Source organism: Battus philenor, unplaced genomic scaffold (assembly GCF_028537555.1).
Source record: "Battus philenor isolate CCGP_79_NKW_IND1 unplaced genomic scaffold, ilBatPhil1.0.hap1 SCAF_6, whole genome shotgun sequence".
NCBI classification, from domain to species: Eukaryota; Metazoa; Arthropoda; class Insecta; order Lepidoptera; family Papilionidae; genus Battus; species Battus philenor.
This window is the reverse complement of record NW_027181726.1, coordinates 5,942,915-5,969,240: the sequence shown is the minus strand read 5'-3', so window position 1 is coordinate 5,969,240 and position 26,326 is coordinate 5,942,915. Positions and strand designations below refer to the sequence as shown.

General features: G+C 31.7%; 1 protein-coding gene across 1 annotated transcript in view; it reads left to right on the top strand.

Annotated features, from left to right (window-relative positions):
* The first annotated feature begins 1,116 nt into the window (after window positions 1-1,116).
* Ptr (Patched-related) overlaps window positions 1,117-26,326 on the top strand; it is a 35,138-nt gene continuing 9,928 nt past the window's right edge. The window contains exon 1 of the mRNA XM_068773959.1: window positions 1,117-1,371. The gene's annotated coding sequence lies outside the window, so the exon portion shown is untranslated. The remainder of the gene's footprint in view (window positions 1,372-26,326) is intronic.

Sequence of the window (26,326 nt, the reverse complement as noted above, 5' to 3'; positions counted from 1 at the left end):
TACATTGTGTTTGACGGCGGAGAGGAAGTTTTATTTCAGAATTATTGCTGCTAGTAAACGCTGGACCTTGATAAATAAGCATACGTTCAGTACCTATGCTTATTTATTAAATTGAAAATGTATGTTATTAAAACTCTGTAATAAGAACTGCATCAGTATATTAAATTAGATTAAAAAAATAAAACTTAAAAAGGAGAAAATGTATTTATAATTTCAATTATATTTTAAAGCTATTTTACACGTTATATGCCGATACATTTTACAGTTTATTTTGCACAGTACACCAACGCAGATCGGCTAATTTTTTTTAATAATAGTAACTACAATAATAAATTAAATATGTTCCAACTCAAAATAAACGTAATTTACACCTCTGATAACATTAGTTTAAAACTTCGAGTTGTTTTCTAAAAATTAATAGCTCAGATACCAGATCTCTTTCCAAACTATGTTTAGTACGCTAAATATCGTTACGAATAACGATTGAACCACCCACGGCGTAGTTGCAAAGGGTATCCCTTAACAAAAGACTATCGGATTACTATCAAACGGGCTGTAAATCACGTGTCAGCTGGAGGGCTAAAAGTTTTTCAACCATAATTTCCGACCTAATAGTCTTTCTTTTATAAATTATTAGCTTTTCTCCGCCAGCTTCGTGTGCTTAATGAGCAACTCTGAGTGGAATTTCATAAAATTCGTTCATAGCTGACCTTTTTTCGGCGGATGTTTTTTTTAAATATCTAGATCTTAGGCCTTATGGTTCTAGAGATATCGGAGCAAATCTGTTATATACATAACATAAACAAATATGTCTACATAATTTTTTAGAATGTAATAAAAAAAAAAGATCCAACCAATCTATTTATTATTTATATCTTATAATAGAGAAAAAAATAGTTTTAATATGAAGTTTCTTAGAATTGTCTGCGTGTGTCTGTCCCAGGTAGTGTTATCCATCATGATTTGACATAAATGAGTAAAATCCTATAAAGTCAAAAATCTAAAAGCGTGACAAGTTCGTGGAATCATATGCCGATGAAGAAAGGATTAGGCGGTCGTAGCGGGATACGGGTGTGACAAGTGGTGGTCCTTATCTGTGAGTGTTTCAACAGCAGTCGGTGCGAGCGGAGTGGGGCGAGTACTGGCCCCAGTGTCGAACGGAACGCATTCTACCGCGAATGCTGCTCGCCGCACCAGCGCCTGCGCAGACTTCTTACCGAGCACAAACTTTACGATTTTGAACTATGTCTCCGATTTCAGTGAGGTGAAAACGTTGTTTTTTCTGTGAACCGCAGTGCAATAAACCAGTGTGAAAAAAGTATTTAGTGAAGGATTTGTTTCGTCTCTAGTGCAACCCTTTAACACCTCGAGGTAATATTCGATTTATTTAGTTTTATTAGCGAATTTATCGATGCGGTTTTATTGATCGGGCACGGTTGATAATTACAACACGCATCGACATTTTCGCCGTAAACACACTTTCACAGCGATGTTTATATTCTTGTTCGATTGCATTGCCTTGTTATATAAATGTATATGAAAATAATAAGTCTTGCGTTACATTAATAACGTAACAACTCGAAGATAACAATGTATCACAATTATTATTATTTTTTTCTTAAAAGTATTATTGCCTAAACGAGTTCGAACCAAGTAATAGTTTACAAACTACATTTGTTGCCGTGAAATTTTTCACACTTTTGTTATCGCAAATATAACGCTTACCAACTTTATTTCCGTTATTTTTTTTTATCAACAAGAAAATAATTTATAAAGTAGGCGTATCGTGCATATGTATACACCGTGTCGTCTTAGAATTTCATCCTGTTGTTTATTAGGGCGTCACAATGAAAGTAGGCGCGAATTAATAAGTGTGAGAAGTTATATAAATGATACGTTTTCTGACACGACATTTTAAAATCGAGAAATATAAAGCACAAGGTGAGCCACTCGGCCTAAATCGAGCACAAAAAATCGATTTCGTTAAAAATTACATTTGAGGTCGTTAAAATAAATGTACAATTTAGTTTATTAGTTAATTGTTACTAATGCTTTCTCTAGAATTAATTAATAATTATATTAAAAACATATTCACCGTAATTTATTGCTTTTTATTTACATTAACGAAATTCATTTACAATGACTGTTCCAGAGAAATGTGTTCCAAAAAAAAAGAATTAAAAAAATGACAAACGCTAACGAAAAACGGTAAACAATGATTTCTCAGGATCGGAGCAGGTAAATTTTAGGGATGGGCATGAAGGTACTATCAAAGACCCGGTCGTAAATTGATGTTCTGTGGTACACAATGGTCCCCGTAGATAGAGCAGCCTGTTACGCCGCGTCAGGTACCAATCGTATCGCCTTTTGTAGACGTTATTATCTGTTGACGCCTAAAATCTATTAGGGTCAAGCTACGTATTCATGTATTCTTAAGTTCGTATTGTAAGCATTTTATTATTATAGAACAAATTATTACAACATATTAAATTACTGTCTTCTTTCACCGAAACCTTTAAACAATTTTATTTTTTTTTTCTTCATCGTAATAGTTTCTTCATGACAAAGAGTCTTGGTTAGAAATGAAAGTCTCCGTTACTGTTTTACTCGAGGCTTTTCTGTTTTCTAAAACTTTTATGAAGCTGTCCACGATGGTGTTGCAAGCTTTTACTGCGCCAGTCCAGCGAGATAGATGACCCTGCTCCTGACTGTCTACATTGCCGACAACTGCAATCCTCTCCAGATTTTCTGTGCTCCTACGTAGAAAGAATCAATAACAAAATGAGTTAACATATTTTGTAATAGCGGACTTACGGACAAGTAGGCGGTACGTAATTGCGATAGAAAAATGCAACTGGAGTATATTCTAACGACTTTAACAAGGTCACTCGAAGAACTCATCTGTTCTTCGTATACTGGTCAATAATTTGCTGTTAGTATTAAATATTATGCAGTGGTAGTCGAGCGGTGGAAAACTGCGATCGTGGGTTACAAGTTCGATTCACGGGATAAAATCTTATATAATTCACACTTTGTGCATTAATTATATAGGCTTGCCACTGCTTACAGGCAAGGTTCCAGATAATAGGCGGCAACATCCTCTGTGAACCATAATACCACAGTGCGATCTCCAACTCGCCTGGCGATTATGGTACATCCTCTCTTAGGTATTTTTGGGAGAGGCCTACGTCTTGCAGTGGGCGTCGTAAAACGACTATTCAATATATTTACTTTAACTCAATAATTTGACATTTTCCGAATATCAGTTTACATGCCTAAGACGCAAAAATCACTGAACATCAGTTGATTTACACTAAAATAAGCAACAAATAATACGTTACACTTATTTGGTGAGATAAATATTAACATAACACTCTACTTTAAGTAAGCATTATGAACGCTTGTAAATATTTATCTTTGGCAAATTTTAAAACTAATATTGACACGTAATAAAATCAAGTCGATTAACATTGTTGAAAGATCAGTCACAGTGTGATTACAAATGAATAACAAAATTACGTAAATATTACATATTCATACAAAACAATTAATTATTTTCATATTTAGGCTACCATTACATTTTCTGCCAAATTATTTTAAACACGTTTTAACACTAATGCGATTTAAAATGAACCACGCAAAAATATGCATTTATGTTAATCTTATCAACTGTTTATTTGCTGCGTTTCTGAAATATTATAGTTAATATGACTATCATTCGAAAGTAGCTTCCATGAATATCAAAATGTTATGTAAAATATTCCAATCACTACTATGTAACATCTATTGCATTATAATCGAAATGCAAATAACTATGATTTAACAAACATTTGTATCTCAGTGAAAAGTGTGGAAGATATCTGAAAAATTTATGTAAAGATTTTTAATTCAATTTTGGCTTATCAGGACTACCTTATCCTATGATTAATTAAATTAAAAAAAAAGCTTAAAATATTTTTAGTTCACCTCCCCATTTAGTAATTAGTTTCAATAAAGATTTTTTATATACGATTTTAATCAGGGAATATTTCACAATGTACACAGAAAATTAAATTGAAATATAATAACTCCAAAATTGCGTTTTATAATCATCATATATTAAAGAATGTTAAAGTTGAATGAAAAATCACATATGTTTGTTTTCTAATAGAAATAGTAGTATGATATATAAAAAGTAATACATATTTATTTTAAAATAATAAATATATTAATAAATATGTTTAACGAAATCTAATTTAAATATTTCGTATCTATATATGTGAACTGAGACGATATACTAAACAGCTTATAAATCGTTGTAAAAAAATCTGGTACATAGTAGACCGCAATCCAAAGTATGGGTGACACATCCACCAATACCATCCAATTTCACATAGTGTATTATGGCCCGTTCCCTCTCTTCTAGAGATAGCTCGTGACCAATAAAAAGAACATCAAAATTTATGATTTGGTAGCATTTCCGTTAATTCTAATTTTGGATTGATTTTTTTATTATTTGAATACATTTTGGTTTGATTAATAATAGATAAGAAATAATGTCGGCGAAGAAAGCTTATCTTGCCTATAAATTCACAAGCAGTATACGTAACACAATGTTGCAACTTACATTAGTTAAAATAGCTTGCCTCACCTAATGTAATGACGGTACACAATGAGCAAAAGGTAAAAAGAATTGTTACCAATTTGTTAACATGTTTCAAATTAGAGTGAATATAAAATGTGTATTAACCTTTATGGAATGTCTGATGACTTTTTAATGCAAAAAAGCTAATTATGTATTCTACATTTTGTTATCACGATCAAAAGTTTGTACATCAATGATAAAATATCTTTTATTATGTCTATACAATACTGTAAAACTATTTGAAACCTGTGTTTATACAGACCTTACATGAATATTTCACTTCGTTATTGTTTCAATAAAATAGTAACAACGTGTCTAACGCCCGAATGATTTTGACAGCGTATTTTTTTTAATCACTTACTTTATGTCGCATTGATTGTTAGTCTTTGCGTTAGGAAGTTTATACTAGAAATATTTAAATATACAAATATTAAATCATCATTTATTTACAGTTGCCAGTAATATTAATTGATATACTAAAGCGACGAAGGTGATCCATTCTCGTCTAATTTTGGTTGATAAAAACACACATTTTCGTCACAGTAAAGTCTAAAAATTATAAGAGTAAAAACAATTGTTCTAAAAAACAAGTCAATATAACGTTAATCTAAGTGATAGAAAAAGAAAGTGAGTGTGTTTAAATTATTTAAAATTTGTGCAAATTCAAGTTACAAAATTCTTTAGTATGTGTATGATGGATAACATATTTTTTGACGTCTAGACGAATTCACCATATGTTCGTATGAGATATGCCTTAGACCTGAAAAAACAGGCAAAAGAAGCTAAGTAGGTTAGCCTCTCTACGTATTTTATTAGCATTTAAATAGCCAAGACAACACACCTTCCCAAAGTATCATTATATAACATTTACAGTGTAATAATCCTTAGCACACAATCATTATTAATAAATATAATATTTTTAAATCAAGGAATAGGCGCTTTCTGAACATTATCCGGAATGTTGTACTAAAAGCGTATAGATTTCCAATAAAGATTACAAACTGTTTAAAAAGTATGATATATATAGCAACACATAAATAAATTTGGTTTAATAATTAAACATAAGCTGTTACGTAAGTAACGTAAAAAATACTTTAGTTTAAAATATGAAAAGTGCATTAAATCACGTTCATCATTAAAACATGTTCTCATTTTTTAAAAACTGTAATTAATCATCATCATATCAGCCACAGAAAATCCACTGATGAACATAGGCCTTCCCCATAGGTTTAAACTACTACTTAAATTAACTGTCATTAAAACTTTTAAACTCTAACATTCAAAAAACAAACCTAACATTGAACATGATTGGTGAAGCATTAGCCAGTAGCAAACCCACTTTCGTTGTCCACTGTTAATGTCAGCTAACCATAAACATTGCAATAATGATCACGGTGTCGCCATCATAGAACAATACAATCCCATCAGTGCTCATGTCACGTAATTTTGTATAATTGCTGACGGTAGATCGTTCACAATTAAGACGCACACCAGTTTGTTCTGAATTTTGTTTCGAAAACAAGCTGAATGAACCGTTCAAGGCTGATTGTAGAGAGTAGCGACTGTTAAAAGTAGCCGCACTTAACCTCCATATAACGTTATATTTTTATATATAAGTACGAATTATATATTTTTTTTACTATAAAGGAAATAAACACCCTTTCATTATTTTTACTGCTTACTAAACTCGAATATCAATTTAGTGACGATTAAACTCATAAAGGTACAATTTATGATTGGATTCTTTCTTAATGATCGTACTAGTGACAAACATAGATAATCTTGGACGGATTGACTTACGTCGAGACACTCGGACTTAAATACTTATTTTTATTACTGATTCCATGAAGCAAGTAACATTTTTGTTGGGATCATATACATTCATTGCAATAAATTTCTGAATTAAATAGCTGGTCTAAAAAAAACATTTTAGTTGACATAAATAGTATCAATAAATTTTTTCATTCCTAATTAATTATTATCGCTTATGAGTATCTGAATGGAATGAAATGGTCTGAAACGGCAACAGTTGTAACAGCTAAATACAAAAGACAATTACCTCAAACCTCCACTACAAACAAGGCGGAAGTAAAAAGTAGAAGGAAGTTGTTACGAAACATAAGCATACCTTTATTTTACTGCCTGCTCTGTGATTTTCAACTCCGAAGGATAACGCCTTTCGGTCACTTACATTATTAACAGAAATTACCCGCGTTTTTTTTTACATAATTCTTTAAAATATTACTACATACTAAAATGAATACCTATTGCCCTTAGTTACACTATGATTAGAGAAGCTATTTACCTATTTCATTCATATTATTCTAACTTTCCTAACATTTTCTAGAAGTTTCTCAAGATTGATTGAAACTCGAAAATTTTTAAAAAATTATGTAACTATTAAAACTGCGCAATTAACAATTTGTTATAAACTTCGCGGGTTTGGAAGTTCACGCCCTGCAAAACATTTATCAATTTAACAGCTGTGTCATATTTAACCGTAAAATAAAGTACATAATCTATAAAAAGATGTCTTTTTTATATTTGAATGCGACGGACCAATATCTTTTGACAGTACAAACAAACAGTAAAATATAAATATCGCTAAAAGATCTATGAAAGTAAACGGTATTTATAATATCCTATTATGCATTGTGTCGTAAACTGTGATTGCAAAAATAAGTCATGGTCTATTAGCTTACGCAAAAACTAAAGCGTCGATGTTTTTTCATATATTTGTACTATTGTTGGAATGGTGGATCAATAACATAAAAGATCTGTCCGTCATCGGGCTCATCCTAAAGCGTCATATGAAGGGTTGAGAAATCATAAAGCGTTCTATAGATTACGTCGCTGTTTCATCATAATTCGTATTTGAAGCCCTTCTCATGTCAGATACTTAGGCGACATATTATACTATATTAATTGTCTTAAGAATATTATAACCCAGAGAATAGTGATGTTTGTCAATGATCTGCTGTAACGTTAGCAGCAGCGACTCGAAACGTATTAAACAATAGAGAAAAATATTTTGATTTTTAAAAAAAGAAAATGTTACGTCATCCTTAGCTCGTTTTATCTTTTCACTTTTTTACTAAGCCGCAAATTTCGATCTTATCGGCTATAAATAACATTTATTAGAAAGAACCTAACGAAGCTTAACAATTCACAATTCGATCCTCTCGGCTATTTAGTATTATTGTCACAATTTCGACTGTTTCCAGGTTCACTGTTTAATCTGAAAGCGGTCTTATACTGAGTGACACTAGTTGTTTTCTTGATAATATTACAAATATATTTTTATTTCTGCTATGTTATTAGCTATCCATTGTAATTGATAATATAAGTCTTAAATTGTTGTCAGACTGAATCTTGTAATGAAAATTGGAAAAAACAAATTCAAACGATCATCCTGTGGTCTTTTTGAGATTAAATAGTACACTGGATAGTCATCATAATAGTTTAAATTAATTGAAATACACATCTTATGCTATCTATGTATCATTAGTGATCAGATAAACTAATGCGTATTTTTTTTAAAGTTATAGCTAAGCAAAAAGGTTTATTGACAGAATTAACGAATTTTTTTAAATTTCTGCTTGCACACAAGCATGTATAGTTCATCTTTTCATTCAGACAGCGCAGGTATTATTTATTATTAACCATCCCATCCGTTATAAAACAAAATGCTTTATATACTAATCAATTACTTCTAGGAGAACGCAATAGAAAAAGGCACATGCTTCATGACAAACAGTTTTTGAAATTTCTTGATTTTAAAATCAGCGATATGTTTAGATTTTAAAACAAAGAAGAGTACATTTTTTCATTTATTTATAAATTTGCAAATTCTGTTTGCGGCGAGTTTTTAGAGATTGTTTCGTCTAATTTCACGGTTGCTTTAGTGCGTGGTTGATCTGTGATGCGATTGGCATGCGATACTGTACCCCGTACAATGTCAGATATAATTATGAGCAACAAACATAGTTGATCGTTACTCTCTAATAGTACTATTTTATATAAACTGAGTTTAAATATAAAACGTATTTTTTTTCTCTTATCAATAATATTCATAGTATTTATTGCTTAATCTCAAAACGCCATTTTTGGCCGTGGCGTGGGCAGTGTGGATTATAGAGCTAGCCGTAACGTTCGGTTTCACATAAACTTTTACAAAGTAAACCAGTTGCATCTGAGATTCAGGTTGTGGACCTATGCAGACGATATTAAAGCTTAGAATAATTATGCAGCGTTTCTCAACCGATTTTCTATAAAAATATTTTAATATTGATTATGTATAAAGATATGTATAAAGGTAGCAGACAAACATTGTACAAAGTATGACGTACAACATCAATCCTAAGTTAAACACTTCAGGATATTAACCAAAGCATTTTTGTTTGATTTTTCAACGTAACAATGGGAGCACTTTGTTTTCATAACCATTGCGTAAGTTTATTCGTCATATTTTATGTAATAACTAATAATTTGAAATGCCAATTAATTTAAATAAAGAAAAAATGATTAAATATTTTTTTCCGTTTCAATTTTTTTTTGTTCGCATCTAACAGTGTAGTCTCTAGTGGTAACTATTGCGTAATTTTTTGAAATAAATTCCAGCTTCTTTGAATTATCTTGCAATAAATTTAAAAAACATAATTTTCTCTAATTACCGCGTTAGGGATATATTACGCTTTACTTTTACGTGTAATTGAGTTTGGTGTTGGCTGTTTTCGTGTTATCGGGTGCGTTTAGAAAATCGCGTATTGAAAGTTGAATGATGCAATTATAGGAATGTTCAATATGATTCATATAATCAATTTTTTAACGAATTGGGCTCTTCTGGAATTATCTTAAAGTACAGAAATGATCATTATTAATAATTAAAATGGTTATATTCTATAGAAGTGCGTTCAAAAACAACAGGCTTAATTTTCAAGGTGACTTAACCTGTCACTACGATAATTAGTTATTACGCGCTGTTGGTTAAATGTAGGTAACATTTAATAACGTGAGCCAATTTGATCACCGTAAAGTTGTTTTATAAACCCCAAGTACATTCTAGAATTAAACAAGTTTCTTATTTACATGTTTCCCAGAATTGCACTAGTTCATATCATTTATTTATCTCGTTCAATTCATTTTGTTAAATGCCACACAATGTTTAAATATCTTACATTTTATTTATATAATAATCCTGAGTGTTTCTTTATGGGTATTTACCGATTTAATCTTTTCGTCGTATCATGTATTTAAATTTATAAAAATACGTTTTATAGTTTTATATTATATTGTCTTAGTGAAAGTGGTAGCTTCTACCAAGAAAACAAATATATCTGAGGTTTATTCTATATTCGCAGGACAAAGTTAATACCAAAATTACAAACTTACCTCATTTGGTTAGTAATAACAAGGTAATGATGTGTTTACATGAGTGTAAAATTACAGCGTATGTAGATTGTTCCTATTTACATTACAGTGTGTTTAAGACCAATTTTTGTTTAAAAATAGTGCCAAAGTTGTGAAGGCTGTAGGATCAAAAATGAATGTCAACCATGATTAACAAAAGAAGATTTAGTAACTGAAAGATTTATTAATAATGTTCATATCACTGAAACTTCAGTTAAATAAATAATAACTATTTTTTGCATTATATTAAATAAGTTAAATTTTTACTAGCGCCTGTTTAAGAAAAAATAGTTATATGTAAACGCATCTTAGCATAGCTTGCTACTTTACAAAAATGAGATTGCTAGAGCGCTATAGTAATCTAGTACGATTATTATCCACGAACAAAGTTACTATTTCTAAAAAGAAAAAGCATTACATTTTCAATCCGATGCATATAGCCAAACCATATACCTATTAAAATCATATTTTCAGTTAATTCTATGGTATCCATCATATAACAAAGTAGAATATTATAATATACTTATAGCAGGCTTCTTATATAAGCGCAAACGTTACTACAATTGTCAGTAACGTTACATTAACCACAAGTGACATAATAAGGGTTTACTTAGATATCGCGTAGACCGGAAAATAGAGCCTAACCATATTGTATCCGTGAAATATTATACCCGTGATATCTTTGTTGTAATTTTATAACCACAATACATATTACCAAGTAATTTATAAATACGGTTCGTTGCTATTTGAAACATTATGAATTCTTTGAATATATTAACGGGAACACGAAATTGATTTTCAAGTTTTTAAAGACCTAAAATTGTGATGATATCTATAAATATAAATTTAACTATGTTTCAAAATCGATGAATATTGATTAGGTTATCTATATATCTAGTTGTTTCTTATTGATAAATGAAATTAATTTTACAAATCGCTGTTTATTAGTACACGTATACGTGAGCGAAGAACGGTTAACGATCAAGTGGTGGCAGTATTGCATTACGTCATTTGTATTGCAGAACCGACGTGGTACCAGAAATGTTTGCGACACCGCTGGTCAATAACCCGCCTATGTGTTCAACACAGTTCTTTTCTTACTCATTTTATGCTTCCTCATAGCATAACTTCTCCTATATTCGTGGAGCCAGCTGCTATACAGTTATGTGATCTAAAACAAAGTTAGAATCATCTTCTGTACGAGTAAGCCAAATATAAATATTGTTATTTACATAGAGAAATCCTTTAGAACCTTAGTAGTATTTTTAAGTGAGTGATCAAGTATATAATTTCGGTAATTAAAACACATTTTCAATACAACACAATTTAGATTATTTTTTTCATTCAACTAATAATCGTCCACCATAACGTCGTCGGCGTTTTAGCCGATAGACGCCTACTGTAAGGCACAGGCTTATTTAAAAGATATTTACGGCAGGTTTCCCGATCGCAATGTGATATTATGGTACGCAGAGGACGATGCAGCCCATCCTCTGGAAATTTTTTCGTAAGCAGTGGTAAACCAATATAATTAGTGCACAAATTGTTAATTATATACCAATGTCTCTCAAGAATCGAACTCCTGCTCTGCTCAACCATATACATAACTTAAATATTTTATACGAAGACCAGGCCGAAATGAAGCAGTTAGTGGTTGACCATAATTGACAACAATGGCAAATTCGTGTTCACAGTATTAAAAATTTTAAGTATGTTACGCCATACCCATTTAAGACCTTGACGGCTTCTCAATCCGATGAAATTGTAGTATGTAGTGGTCCGAGTCAAGTGGTGTGTCCAGTGGTAGTGGTGCAAGTGGAGTCAAAAAAATCTTAAATATGTGGTATACATCTATTGACACTAGGCCCGTCTGATATATTACAGCGTGTACTGTCCCTGAGAGCAGGTTTTTATCTCAGTGAGAGGACCATTAGAAGGCTATTACAAGTAAAATAATTTACTGTTTATCTAACATATGCTACAAATATGAGACGAATGTTTTATAAAAAAAAACCTGAATAAGTGTTACTTTCATTTGAAAAGGATAAACGTTAAATGGTTACATAATTTAAAAATACACTAAAATAACATAAGAAGATAATGATGTTTTTAAAGTATCTTATAATAAACTATAAATTATTCTAATCTTAAAATACGACTCGAAAATATTTTAATAAATTTGAATTTGATCTACTTCACAAAAAGGTTGCGTGAAAGTCGATTCGTATAAATATTACTTCAATAAATAAAAGTCAGTAATAAAAATAAAACTCGAATAACAACAGCTAAATAAACGGAAACGGGAATAGTGACTTTGGTGCTAAAGATAAGTTCGTAGACGTCATACTACTTACGTTAAAATATACAATTAAATTAACGCAGTATAAAAGTACTCGATAATAATTTTTAACAAAATTTTTAGGTCATTTCTTTTGAAAACATCATAATTGAATTTGTTTGATAGTAAAATTAATGTCCGCATATATATAAGTACAGATGGATGGCGAAAATAGAATCAATTTTCTAAGACGTAAATTACTTTTTATTCTAAAAAGTCATGAAAAAAGTATGGCGAAATCCCTACCGTTCAATTTTCATTACCGTGAAAAAGTCTGGCCTAAACGTCTACTACACTAATTGTAAATACAGCGATGCTGTTAAAAGCAACATACCAACAACGTGACCCCGTGACCAGAAATATTAACTTAGTACTCCATCTCTTAAAACATAGGACGATGGACACGTCCATATGTCGAGTAATTTCTATTAGTCACTTCAAATTCGTAAATGTTGTTTAGCTTTACCGTTTGTAGAAGAAAACAATATATGGACGACTTATGATAAAGTCTCTAAGGTAAAAGCGACTCAGTATTGTTTAATATGAGAATTTATAAAAACAAGATAATGATATGAAAGTTGGATACACGTTTCACTGACACTGATCTCTATCAAAGCGCGGGAAACATATATCTATGCTCAATTTGTCAGATAATAGTTTTTTAATTCTATAAAAAACGTTCAACCAAACAACAGAAGTTTTATTATTTTTACTCGAATTTTTAGTTTTTTTTATTATGTCAAATAACATTACATACAAAATTATACTTACTACATTTTTCTTATTACATTTTTCTTTTTTTCTTATACTTATTATTTTCTTTTTTCTTATACTTATTACATTTTTCTAACACTTCTTGAAACAACTGTTACATCTTTCACATTTAGGCTAGTTCAAGAGATAAGATCATTTTTTAGGCATATATTATTTGAAATTATGTAGAAAAGTCCGACCGGGACCACTATACCGCGCGTTAGGTACAGCGGTTCTGATCGGACTTATTACTGAACGAAATGCTTTATAAAAAAATAAATTGCAAGATATGCCATTATAAACTAGCAGTTTTTAGAGCATATGTCAAAAGCATATATTCAATAAATCTTTATCACTAGATTTATAACATGTGAATATTAGTTAAAGTGCGCTTTAAGTTTTTATCTTACTTTTGTCATGTTTTAGTTACACACTAGCAATTAATTAAATAAAGGATAATAAAATATTTCGTAGATTATCTTGTTCGTTTCGATCGTCCTCAATAACTGTGTACAAAATCTTCGTTTTAACCCTGACTTTTTGCCTTGATTATTATACTGCCAATAAAAGTAATTGTCTAAAATTATATTCATATGTTATTTCAGAATTATGACACCGTATCTCTAATTAGTGTTTTTTTATAAACTTCTTGTAGTGCTAATTTGCTAAGCATACACCGTCAAATTATATCCTCAACACTGTAAATCTATGTAGTCATTACTTACATCATCTAATTAATTTATAGTATTCGTTCTTTTGTTATTTTTTTATTGGTTGTAGGCAAAGCAATCGACCTCTGTCACTCCTGGTGCTAAGCGATGACGAGGTGTAAGGCGGTATGGTACGTCGGTACGGTACGGCAGTACGGTACGGCGGTACGATACGGCGATACGGTACGGTACGGAAATTTAAAATCGCCTTTCCTATTTTACGTGAGATACGTTACTAATTATTTCTGAAACCACAAATTTTTGGATACTTTACGTTAAATGACAGTATATTGATGAGCTATATTCACGTTATATTTTAAAGTTTTTACATCTATAACCAATCATCCTTTATGTTGTTATTATGAGGTGTATTGTTAGCACACGCAGCGGTTTCAGCCGCGAACTTAACTTCGACTCGAATTAGAATTTGCTTCGGGGCCGTGGTATATTGCCTTATTGTTCATCGCAAAATAGACACCTAGACGACCAAAACGGACTTGACTTCTTTTATTATCTGACAAATATTATGACGCATTCTAAATCTTACAATCATCACAACAAGGTTCAATTTACTATGAAATGTAAGAATATAAATCAGCTACTTTTACAAATCGAGAAAATAAGAAGCTAAAAACTACAACAACAGAATGAGAAACTGTCGTTGCTTCGTAAAGGTTGCTTTTAAAAAACCAAATCGACTGTGTCTAAAAAAAAACTATTCCGATTTAGGTTTATCAGTCAACTTTTTTATACATATAAATGTATGTTAATGTTTATATGAGTACTTATATTTTAAGTTATGTGTGTAAAGATTTAAGTGTATTTTAAAAATAATGCTCGTCTTAAGGGTAACATAAATCTCTGGTAGCTAAAACTTTTAATATTTATTGTAAACCTTTTACCAATATTACTTGACTGTTTTGTTTTAAATCGTTATGAAATTAGTTATTGAATATATAACCATTAATTTCTGTTATTAAAACCTGAGCATTAATCGCCATGTATTCGATTTAGGGTCAACAAACAATTTTATATACGATTAGAGAATCCTTTATGCCCTGACGGTTACAGTTTGACTAAAAAGATTTCAAAATACTTAATTAAAAGCGGTGGAAGACTGAGACTTGCAATTGTAGGCTGCGTGTTCGATTTCCGGAATGAAGTCTTATATAGTTCACACTTTGTTCATTCATTATAAAGGATTGCCACTGCTCTCAGACAAGTATCCAGAGGAAGCGCAACAGTGTCCTCTGCGTACCATAATACTACACTGCGACCGCCATTGCGCCTGTCAAGCGTGGCGATTATGGTATATCCCCCATAGATATCTTTAGGGCAGTTGTTGGCCTTGCATTGGACGTCTATTGTATGAAACTACGACGACGACAACATTGAACACGTCACACATTTTTAAAAGTTTTAACGTAAGAGAGAATCATAGTAACATTTGCATCTTTTATAAAATTTATGGTTTCCATTGATAAAAAAAGGGAAATTGCAAAAAATTTTACCTTCGTTGACTATTTCATATTCCTTTGATTCGCAATATTCTGATATGCAATGTTAATTTCATTTTAAGCTAAAAATTTAAAACATGATCGATATAAAATGTAGTCTAGTATGACAAATTTGTATAAAAAAATTCAATTTATAGACCCTTTTACTAATTTCATGATAATTAAAGCAAAAATGAACGTGCTAAAGTACACTAAATACAATAAAAACATACTTAGCTCATTTAGATTCTTACTGATAGATACATTTGTTATTCTAAACAAGTAGTACTTACTTGTTAAGATAGTATCGTATGCATGTCATAGACAGTAATGAGAATTTATTAACAATGAATTTTATATAAATTATAAATAAGACGATGTAGTGATTATGTTATAAATAAAAGAAACATATAATTCACTATGAATGAATTAGGTTTTCTAATATTAAAACACCCAACATAAAAGCTATACTCAATGCTATCAATATAAACAGGATGATTGATAATACGTGTAAAAATTTATGAGTGTATAAATATCTCCAAAAAGCTTTGAAGGTTTTATACCCATATACCCTGTGTAAAATGATCACTATAGATTATGGTACATTAATTTATTTTTTCTTTTGTAATGTGTCAAGCCATTAATTTCTGGCTGGACAAAGTCTGCATGGATAGATCGTAAACGATTATTCATTTTAATATATAGTAATTATCCGAATTAAATACAAAGGATACACACGACCTTTTTAAAGTCCTTGGGAAACGCCGAATGTAAGCCGCTTCCAACCGGTCCTTATGGAAATCGCAGGGTGCTATGTCCAGCCGTGGTGGCATGTACTATAGCTGAAAAATTGATGATGAAAGTGAGTTTTGAAAGCGATTTTCTTATCATATCATCATTACCTAACTACTACGTTTCAGCCTATAGACGCCCAGTGCAAGGCATACGCCTCTCCTCAATATAATATCGATTGGCAGGCGGAATGGCGATCGCAATGCTGTGTTATAGTACACAAAGAACGCTGCTGCCATTCCTTTGAATACTTGTTTGCGGGCAAAGGCAATCCGGTAAAATTAATAAACGAAGTGTGAATTATATAAGATTATGTCTCGGTAATCGAACTCGTGACATACAATCGCGAGTCCTTTACCAATGGGCTACCACTAATTTTATTATTTCATTACCTTCCTTATTTATTATTTCAGAAACTATTTATTTTTGATTTAGGATGTAGAGTGCATTAAATGACAGCAAATGAACTATTATACATTTAGCCCTTTAAAGCCATCACACCTATAACCAATTACCTTATATAAGAGATTTCCATACCAGCCACCACAAAGTTTTTATTGAAATTTTATAGGAATATTTCTTGTATTAAGTAGAAAGTTAGCTAAGAAGGGAATTTGTGTTGTAATGTTTCACCCATAAGGGAATTGAGGGTAGCGTTTATTAAGATTGCAAAGCTGGCTGTAGAAAGTGTTTGATAAAATAAATTAACAAAAGCTTTGGGAACCACAGGTTTATCTGGCTTAAGGTACACTCAAAATGCTTAGCTTAGATCTCTTTACAACTAGTAAGGTTTATAGTTCCCCTGGGAGCTCTAGCCTGGGCCTTTGAGTTTAATTGATGAGTAAATGTAAGTAGAGTAAAGTAAAATGTAAATCTAAAAGCTCAGTTTCGTTTCAATCCGGTAAAATTATAGTTTGTAGCGGCCCAAGCCGGGGCTCCCCGAGAAGCACACGAGCTTAGTTATCTTTAAAGGAGTTTTTAGGCTAAAAGCCCTTATCGCCTCTCACACCCGCGGTACATGAGAATGCTGTTCTGGAAGAAGTGTAATGTCAAAAAACGTAAATGCCTACTATAAAGATATTTGAATATACATTGTTAATTTCAACAGATTGGGGAAAATGTCAGTGAGTTAATATCTTTGTATCTATTTTTAGTATCATTTATATTCATCATAAACTTGTTATAATAATCAGTAAAATATAAAATCAGTAATTTTTTCTCCAAAAAGTGCTTCATAGTCATTACATCATCTATATTTAAATATTTCGACAGTTAGTTACAAGAAAAATACTTGATCAAGTTTTTCTTCATTCTACTTGTAACAATAAACACAAACCGCTTTAAAAAAATGTTACAACTCGCAACTTTTCATTATTAACGAAGAGGATTTAACTTATTTTTAGAGGCACATCAGCATCATAAAAAATTTAACAAGTTTCTAGCGCTTTGTCATCATTTTACTAAAATATTATTAGCATATTTTATTTTATGATTCATGTCAATCAGTGTTCAATTTTTCAATGGTGATTTTTACTTTCACCTTTTCTTCTATGTATCAGCGGGACCGGAAAGAAATGTCGCTTTCTTAACACGTTCACTGCGGGCCCAATTTTGAAGAACTTTCAGCTGGTGCGGCTGAGGTCGAATCAGCCTCAAGCTGAACTTCCTAGTAGTGCGGTTGAGGTCTTTTCTGCCTTATGTTCATCAATGTTTTTTTACAATATTGAGTCAATGCTTCGCAGACATAAAGAAAGCTATATTTGTTTTTGTCATACCTCATATGGTTAAGTGTAAAAAGCCGCCGCACTAGAGAAAAAACACGAGTTTTACGCGCCGCACCAGTGCAAAGTCAACCATGAGGCTGAATCGACCTCAAGCCGCAGTGAACGTGTTAAATTAAATTCACACGTCTACACTTTTAACAAGTTTTTATTTCTAATCAACAATATATTCACCTTTCTTACCAACAACCTTTTGCCATCTAGTACAAATTTTCAATGCTGGAGCGGTAAAAATCAATCGGTTTTTCTGTAAAATATGTCGACAGAAACGTCATTACTTGAATAGAACAGATTTGTAATATTCCTTGTGTAGAGCAGAGCAAATTTACAAGCAAAGGGGTTGAGAAGGTGTTCGTTGAGTTTGAGGTGGGGTCGGAAGCAAGCTTGTTATTTATACACTTTGTAAAATAACTAAAAATAAATCGTTAATCGATAGTATTATTTTACATAATTCACTAATCTTACATAATGTTAAAATATTTATATCTTTAAATATTTAAGGATTTCTTAATTACAAAAAGGCCATAAACGTTCGATTAGCAGTAATGAAATATATCGTACTCATTCGAATATTTATTTTTATCGCCACGGCTAATTTAATAGACAAAATAAAAAAGCCATTTATACTAGGTCAACATGCTCGCCGCACTTGCGTAAGAACCACACAACGACTTCGTTATTTCCTAACCTCCAGTCTTCCCAATCGAATTATGAAATTACCCATAAAGATTAGCTAATTTAATTAAAATACTTGAATACTTGAAATATTTCGTGAAACATTAAAACTTTATACAACATTTTCCTCATTCAAAGTTATAATAATTTTTGCATATTCGAGCACCACTCGATATATACAAAATGTCTCAAGACGTGCTTATATTATAACAAAAAATTGTCTAAGTATATGTTAATAAAGTTCCGGTATCTCCAATTCTAGCTTTTAACATAGCAAGTGAAGTATTTGTGCAAATTTTTTACTAATTATTATTACAAAACACAGAGGCTGTTCGAAAAAGATTAGTTGGAAACCTAAGCATGTCATCCGGAAGCAGAAGTCACTTAAGGAAAGCACCGAACGCCACCTTATCCTCGTAGCAGCCTCGTGCTACCACTCGCCTTAACCCGACCACGGCCTCCACCGCGACCTCGTCCTATTCCTTTCATTGGTCAATCTTCACAATCTTTTAACATATACGATCAAAAACTTTAATAGATTCAATTGTTTTCCGCTGTGTTTTCCTAGCAGGACACAATAAATAATTAACAGTTCATTTAAACATTGATACGTTTAATGTTATAATTATTTTAGAGTGTATAAAAGACATTACAAGTAAACTGAGTTTATTTTAGTATCAATGCGTACATTAAAATACTACTTCATCAGAAACAAAGTAGTTATAAATGCAAGGTCTCAAATAAAAAGAAACATCTTAGACATTTACTATTGAATTTTCATTATATGATTCAATACTATTTATAGTTTTTTATGTGAAAAACATATATATGCATATGTATTATTAAATATCTCATTAAAGAATTATGTCCAAAATAATTGTAATAAATACGAAACCAAATTATGCAAAAAAATAGACCGACGAACTTTGTTATGGTAATAGGAAGAAGATGGTTGCAGGTTCTAACGAAAGACAATTTGGAGGCTGCACTATGCCGGTCAAGCATGTGATGGAGGGATGTTCTACGAAATTAATGAAGGTGATGATTGTGCAAGTATAGTTTTAGGAAGTTCCACTCTGAATCGCATGTCCCATGAGGCGGTATCTATTACAAGTTATCTTTAGGCGACGACAAGACGACATTAAAATAATGATAATATTTTCTATGTGTAATGCTATGAAAATGAACAGACAAACAAAACTGCTAGAGAAAATTGCTTTGATATTTAATAATCATTGATAGAAACTGTTGAAATCGATTCGTTCCATTGCATGAAGTTATACTGGAAAATACCGTCTAGTAAATGCACATAATTTAACGCTATTAAACAATTGAGGAATTTTAACCTGATAAACTATTGTATGCCTATAAAAATGTATTTTCATTGTTAATTTCTTTTAAAGGTTATGGTATAGAAATATCATATTTCTTATTAGGTTACTAAACAATAACTGTGAAAACGTATTAGGTTCTATAAAATGAGCTTGTATGCAAAAAGAATTGACAATAGAAATGAATAATTTTAACATTTATAATGTCATTCAATATTTCGAAATAAAACATCTGTTTATGAAACTCATAATAAAAATATATTTTTATTATATTTATCTTTATGAGCTTAAACTTTGGAACTACGTGGTGCTTTTATAGTAATACAATTTTCAGATTTTAATTTTTAAGTAGATTCAATAGAAGACGTAATTATTATAAACATTACTGACATTGCATCTGAAACCTTTCTAGTTGTTTATAGTTAACTATTTTGTGATTAATGATAATATAAATATGGACTATCATCATCATATCAGCTGATAACCGCCTACAAGAAGTATGCTTTTTAGTGGGCGGTATTGCCTCCGCCTAAGATCGCCACGATGACCGATCTTGACCGCCCGCATCTAGCGATTTCCCGTAACCTTTACTTTGTCGTCGGTCCATTTAAATGGGGTCTATCCTCGCCGCGTCTACCGGCTCCTGGTCGCCGCTCGAGAAACTTCCGACCGTAATAGTCATCCATTGCAAAATTTTAAATTAGAAGCACCATCTAAGTTGCAATGTCTTTAAATTCTTATACTTAAATCAATCGAATTAATGCAAAGTAAATCATAACAAAAGTTAAATATTCACGTTATGGAAATAAAATGTACAGGCAAAACACGTTGATTTCAATATTCAACACGCTTAAAATCGAGTACGTATCTAATGTACAAAGAATAATATTAACGACTCACTAATCGCAGTCAGTAAATGTAAGCTTTTAACTGAATACGTTAAACCCGAGTGGTTCACTTAACCACTTACCTGTGAAATCTAAAAGTTACCAGAAAAACTTATCAGGAATTAAAATCTATCGACCCACTAGGACCGTACGAGAAATATAATATTATAGAAAAAAATTTAAAGTATTTAAATGCTTGGCAACAATTTGAAACGTCGAAAACACAAAAACAAGTATTTGAACAATTTCTTTATGAAAATATACATTCTGTGGTATATTTTTTTCATCTAGTTAACAATAACATTAACCTTAGTTCGATTTATTAATATAATTTATTTTACCGGAAAGTGAATAGGTTTCGATTTATAATTAAAAAAAATTATTAAGGTTGATGGGAGGTACATACGTAGATCCTAAATTTAGAATAAATGTAATATTTTTTCTTAGTTTAGTGATTTAGGACTATGAAATATGAAACAGCAACAGGTGATTAATCTTCATTATTTAATATAGCTATTACTGACATATAATAACCTACTACTGTCATGCCGACGAAATTTGTAACTGTTATTTTTGTTTTCGTTAATATTACTATGTGTTTTATGTACGATAATAAAATATCATCTGATAATGACGTCCGCAAAAGACGTTTTCATAACTTTTCTTTACCACTCGATCGAAAAAATATATATTTATTTACACTCGCATCACACTTAGCAACCGCTGTTTATAAGAACAATGAAAAGTATTTAAAATTATCATAGTTTTGTCACGGCCAACAAGTATGCAGTTCGATTATTAGTCAAACATCATTATAGCGGAAATAATTATTTAACGAGGACTATGTACTGCAGTTAACTGTTGTTAAGGTTGACATTAGATTATATATAATAAGAAATGATTAATAATATTTTACTTTTTGTTATTGGACACGGTTACTCACACTTATTAAATATAACCTCTTCAGTTATAGGGTTCTAAATGGCTCTGATGGCTCTGAAATGTGAGTATGAGGTGGTTTTTTACGTCAAAATAATTGCTCTAAACATGTTTCGCGATATCCACGGAATAAACTAAATTACCGACGTAGCTTAAAGAATTGCTCGTCTTCGACTCGTGCTTCGTCTTTAAGTGGCAGTGTGTCCCACATCGCTCGTGCAACCGATGGGCGAAAGGTTCTCGAGTGACGGCAACGAGAAGTCAGACACGGCGCCAGTGGGCCCTCCACTGAATTTGATATTTAAGATTATTGTTGCGATCTTTGGGGTAGAAATGTGCCATGCCGTAGGCGTCTATCAGCTGAAAAGAAAACGAAAAAGGAGGTTAAAGCTCTGATCTCGTAGATATATTTCAGTCTCCTGCTTTTATAGTTTCTCGATAGTGATGTGAGCACACTTTTTTTCAAATACGACTTGACCTAAGTAAATATTTATTAATGATCATTTACAATTACGTTTATTTTTACATATTTTAGAAGCTATACTAATTTTAAATCGTTATATTAAACACATATGCGTCAGTAGTCCCTGAATTTCAATGTCGCTTAATATGACATGTCTTTAAAAGTCGAACTATTTTTTAATTTACTGTCATTGCCGTAGCTATATCGGGACGATCAGGAAGCCGCGTTGTGTCGATGAGGACGTGTGGTTTTGCAACGCTTAAGTTTCCCAACCGATCTACTCGCAACGCTCCGGTCATTAAAAATACGAATAAAGTACGACTGAGGTGTTACGTTGCTTTTTAGTGAACGTGGCCGCAAATATATATGGCTCTTATTACGCAATCTCTTAAACTCGGTCTTCATAATTTCTCATTTATTAAAAGTAATTGCCGGACCACAAACATGGTTTTTAGTTAATAACATACGTCTTTTCAAAATACTGAAATATATTCAAATTTTAAAATGATATTTATACTTTCCATAAATCAGAAACAATATCAAAACATGTAAATAATATTTATATCTAAACATATAAGAAATTTTCACGTATTACTCATCACGATGTCTTTGTAACCTACTCTGATTCTGTAAGACATATGTCTTAGAGACTTTGTTAGAAGTATTTCTTTTGTCAAATAGAGGTTAGCCAGAGAGTAAGCGGGCGGTCATAAAAAAACAGGTTGTTATATTCATATAACTTGGGCAATTTTTTGGCATGTTAAAAATTACCAAGAACGGATTATATGTAATTACACCCACAAAAGATAATCGGACCACACGAAGTGCGCAACGGACAGCTAAGTTAAAATATTATATAGTTTTATTTATTAAAAACACCAACGAACAAAATTAATGTTTAGAAAATATGTAATAATGGATATTATTTATTGGACCCAACATACTTGAGATTCGATATAGCAACGTGTTAGACCGCCAATAAATAACCTAGTTTTAGGTCGAACACATAGCTTTGTATTACATGCAAATGATCAAGCAATAATTGCTTTGTTCGTTAAACACGAAAAGTACAAAACATTGTTATTACATTTTCCATCCTTTGTGTGGTAAAACACGATCTAAAACAAGATAAAACATTTCTCCAAGGTCTTACTACTGTAATTTTATTATTTTACTTATATTTAATCTGGATATTCTTGAATAAAGTATACGTAATGAAGTATTTAGAATTTACTTTGGTTAACAAAACACTAACTACAACAATTAGCAGCTATCTACTTTTTTATATCCATCATAATTTACAAATAAAAATAAAAATTAAATAAAAATTATAAAAGGGAGGTGATAAGTGCATGCCCACAAATAATAAAGGATTTTATTTCACAATATTAGTTAAGGCATTAATAATTTGTATGTAATGTGTACTTATATTTCATAATTAATGTTTTAATGTAATGTTTATTCCAATTTTTGTCAAAAACTGCGAACGTAAAAGTACTGGCCGACCAGAATACCACATCAGACATAAAAAGCAATCAATACTTTTGCTCTATTTCACTATTTTATTACATATTATATTTTTACTATTATACTATTATATTTTTCTCTAATTTATTACATAGAGTATGTAAGAGATGATAAGTAATTTAGTTAAGTGAAGTTAAAAAAGTTAGAGTCGTTCGATGTTCATCATCGTTTTATTCCACGTGCTTAATCTTATTTTAAATACGAAACATTATCTTCTACTATTGCATTGTTGTCTTTCGAAACTTAAGTAGGGAATTAGCCTTTTGACGAAATTTCTCGTAGTCGGTTCAAGTTTAAAACTGTCAAACTTCCCGTGTCAAGGTCCTCATTTGAGCAAGTAGCGATTTGAACAATGAGTCATATATTTTTTTACAGTTGTATTTATAATTGTACAAGCGTTTGTTAATTGTCGTAATGTTTTTCGCTAAAAATAAATAAGAATTTAAGTCAAACACGACAAGTAATTGCCGTCACTTCCACCTCCATTTGATTCAACTGTTTAGATATTTTCTTGGGTTAGTTAAATTCTTTTAGTCATAATCATCATTTCAATCATAGGACGTCTATGGCTGGACGTGGGTCTCCTCCATACACTTCCAATAAGACTGATTAGCAGCATCCAGCATCTTCCGACATTGACAAAGTCGTCTGTCCACTTTGTTTATGTAACGTAAAAAAAAAGGTGTAGTATAAAATATCCAAATAAGTAGACAAAACCAGTATAAAGGTTTTGAGTTCAACAGGAACAAGAAATATGATTTATGTAACGCGAAGATGAATCGACTTACACTCGACGTAGCGGTAAATGTATATTATCGATGCCGTCAATAAGTCACCAAGCACGCGACGTGGTGTCGACGACCCGTTATTTACTTTCACGAGCCCCGACAAAGTAAAATCAGTCTAGAATTCAAGTTAAACTTGTATATGTGGTTTCATTCCACACAGTGACTTCAAATCTAAGAATATCCGTCTCAATGAAACAGTTTAAGGAACGTAATCTCTTTAAAAGATTTATAGCGAATATTCAATTTAACAGCGACGTCGTTAATGTACCGGACGTAATCGCCCACCATTTCTCAATTGTTATCATTTAAGTCGTGGGTGCGTATTCCCATTAAATTGTTACACGTCATTATTCAAACTCACGGGTCACAGTCGCTTAACGAACCATGGAGAGGGCTATGCTCGGGATATCTTTGCGAAATGAAATCAGGAGTAAGAAAATCCTTTAATGAAAATATATCAAGTTAACAGCCGTACCGTAACAGCGCAGACTATATGGCCACTTAGGTCTTAATGTTCTACAATGGAGACTACGATCTAACAAGTGCAGAATTGGACGTCCACCCACAAGGTGGACAGGTGACCTTGTCAAGGTCGTTGAAAGACGCAGGATACAGGCCTCTTCCAACCGGTCGATTTGAAAATCTAGGCCTACGTCCAGCTGTAGACGTCCAGCAACTAAAACTATGATGATGACGTCATTATTTAAAGAAATTGCTATTTGCGTGATAGTATTTTGACGATGAACACAAACATCTGAAAAAACGTTAAAAAATTTTTAAGATTTTTATGTAAAAATATATTTAATATTTAAAAGGTTCGATAGGGAATTTCCATAGAAATAAATAAATAAAAACAAGTTGTTACATTTATGAAATTATTTTTAATACGTTCAACCTACAACTGCACGTACCTTTGAAAGTCAATTTTATGTTGGATTGTAGCCAAAGGTTATTTGCCGAGAATTCCATTATTATTTATATTCTGTACATATTCACGGACAGCGACTCGATTGATTTTATTTGACTTATGTATATTTTTCTACACAAGTTATGCACGTTAACCGATAGAAGCCCTCTACAAAATATAGGCCTACCCCACAGGCCTTGCGCTGCTCGCATCCAGTTACTTGCTGCGACCTTGACTATATCGTCTATTCACCTAGTAGGGTGCTTACCTACTCCGCGTATTCTGGCTCGTAGCCGCCATTCTTATTTTAATACCTATCTTAATACAATTAATTATTCACTTTGCCAGTAAATTTAAACGTCATGGTGCAATTTTTCATTGCTATAATTTTAAATCACATATCCATTATGAAAGTGTTGCAAAAATTTAACCTTTAACGTCTAAACGTAAAGTATTTTAAACAAAATTCATACAGAACATTACAATGTTATTATAAGTGAAAGGTAGTTGCAAAGAGTGGTCAAGGAGGCCCGCACTGATGATCTACATAGTATAATGAAAACGGCTGAAGGCGCTGATGCACCTGACTGACTCGTTGCTATTCTGTTAAATATTCTAAACGAAATGTTAAATGGCAATATTGTAATACTAATATAACTGATAAGATTAGTAAAAGCAAATTCAACTGTAGATAAACGTACGAGTATGCTTATTATAATAGTATAGAAGATATTTGGCCGACAAAATGAAAGATCGACCTTTGCCCGTCAGAAGGGAAGAGCGACTTTTGGCCGACTGACTTAACAGTCATATCGCAAGCCGCTGTTACAACTAGCCCGTTAATATTTTCGAAAAAAAGAATAGTCGTCTCATATTCTGTTGCAAAAACATCGTTTCGGTTATGAG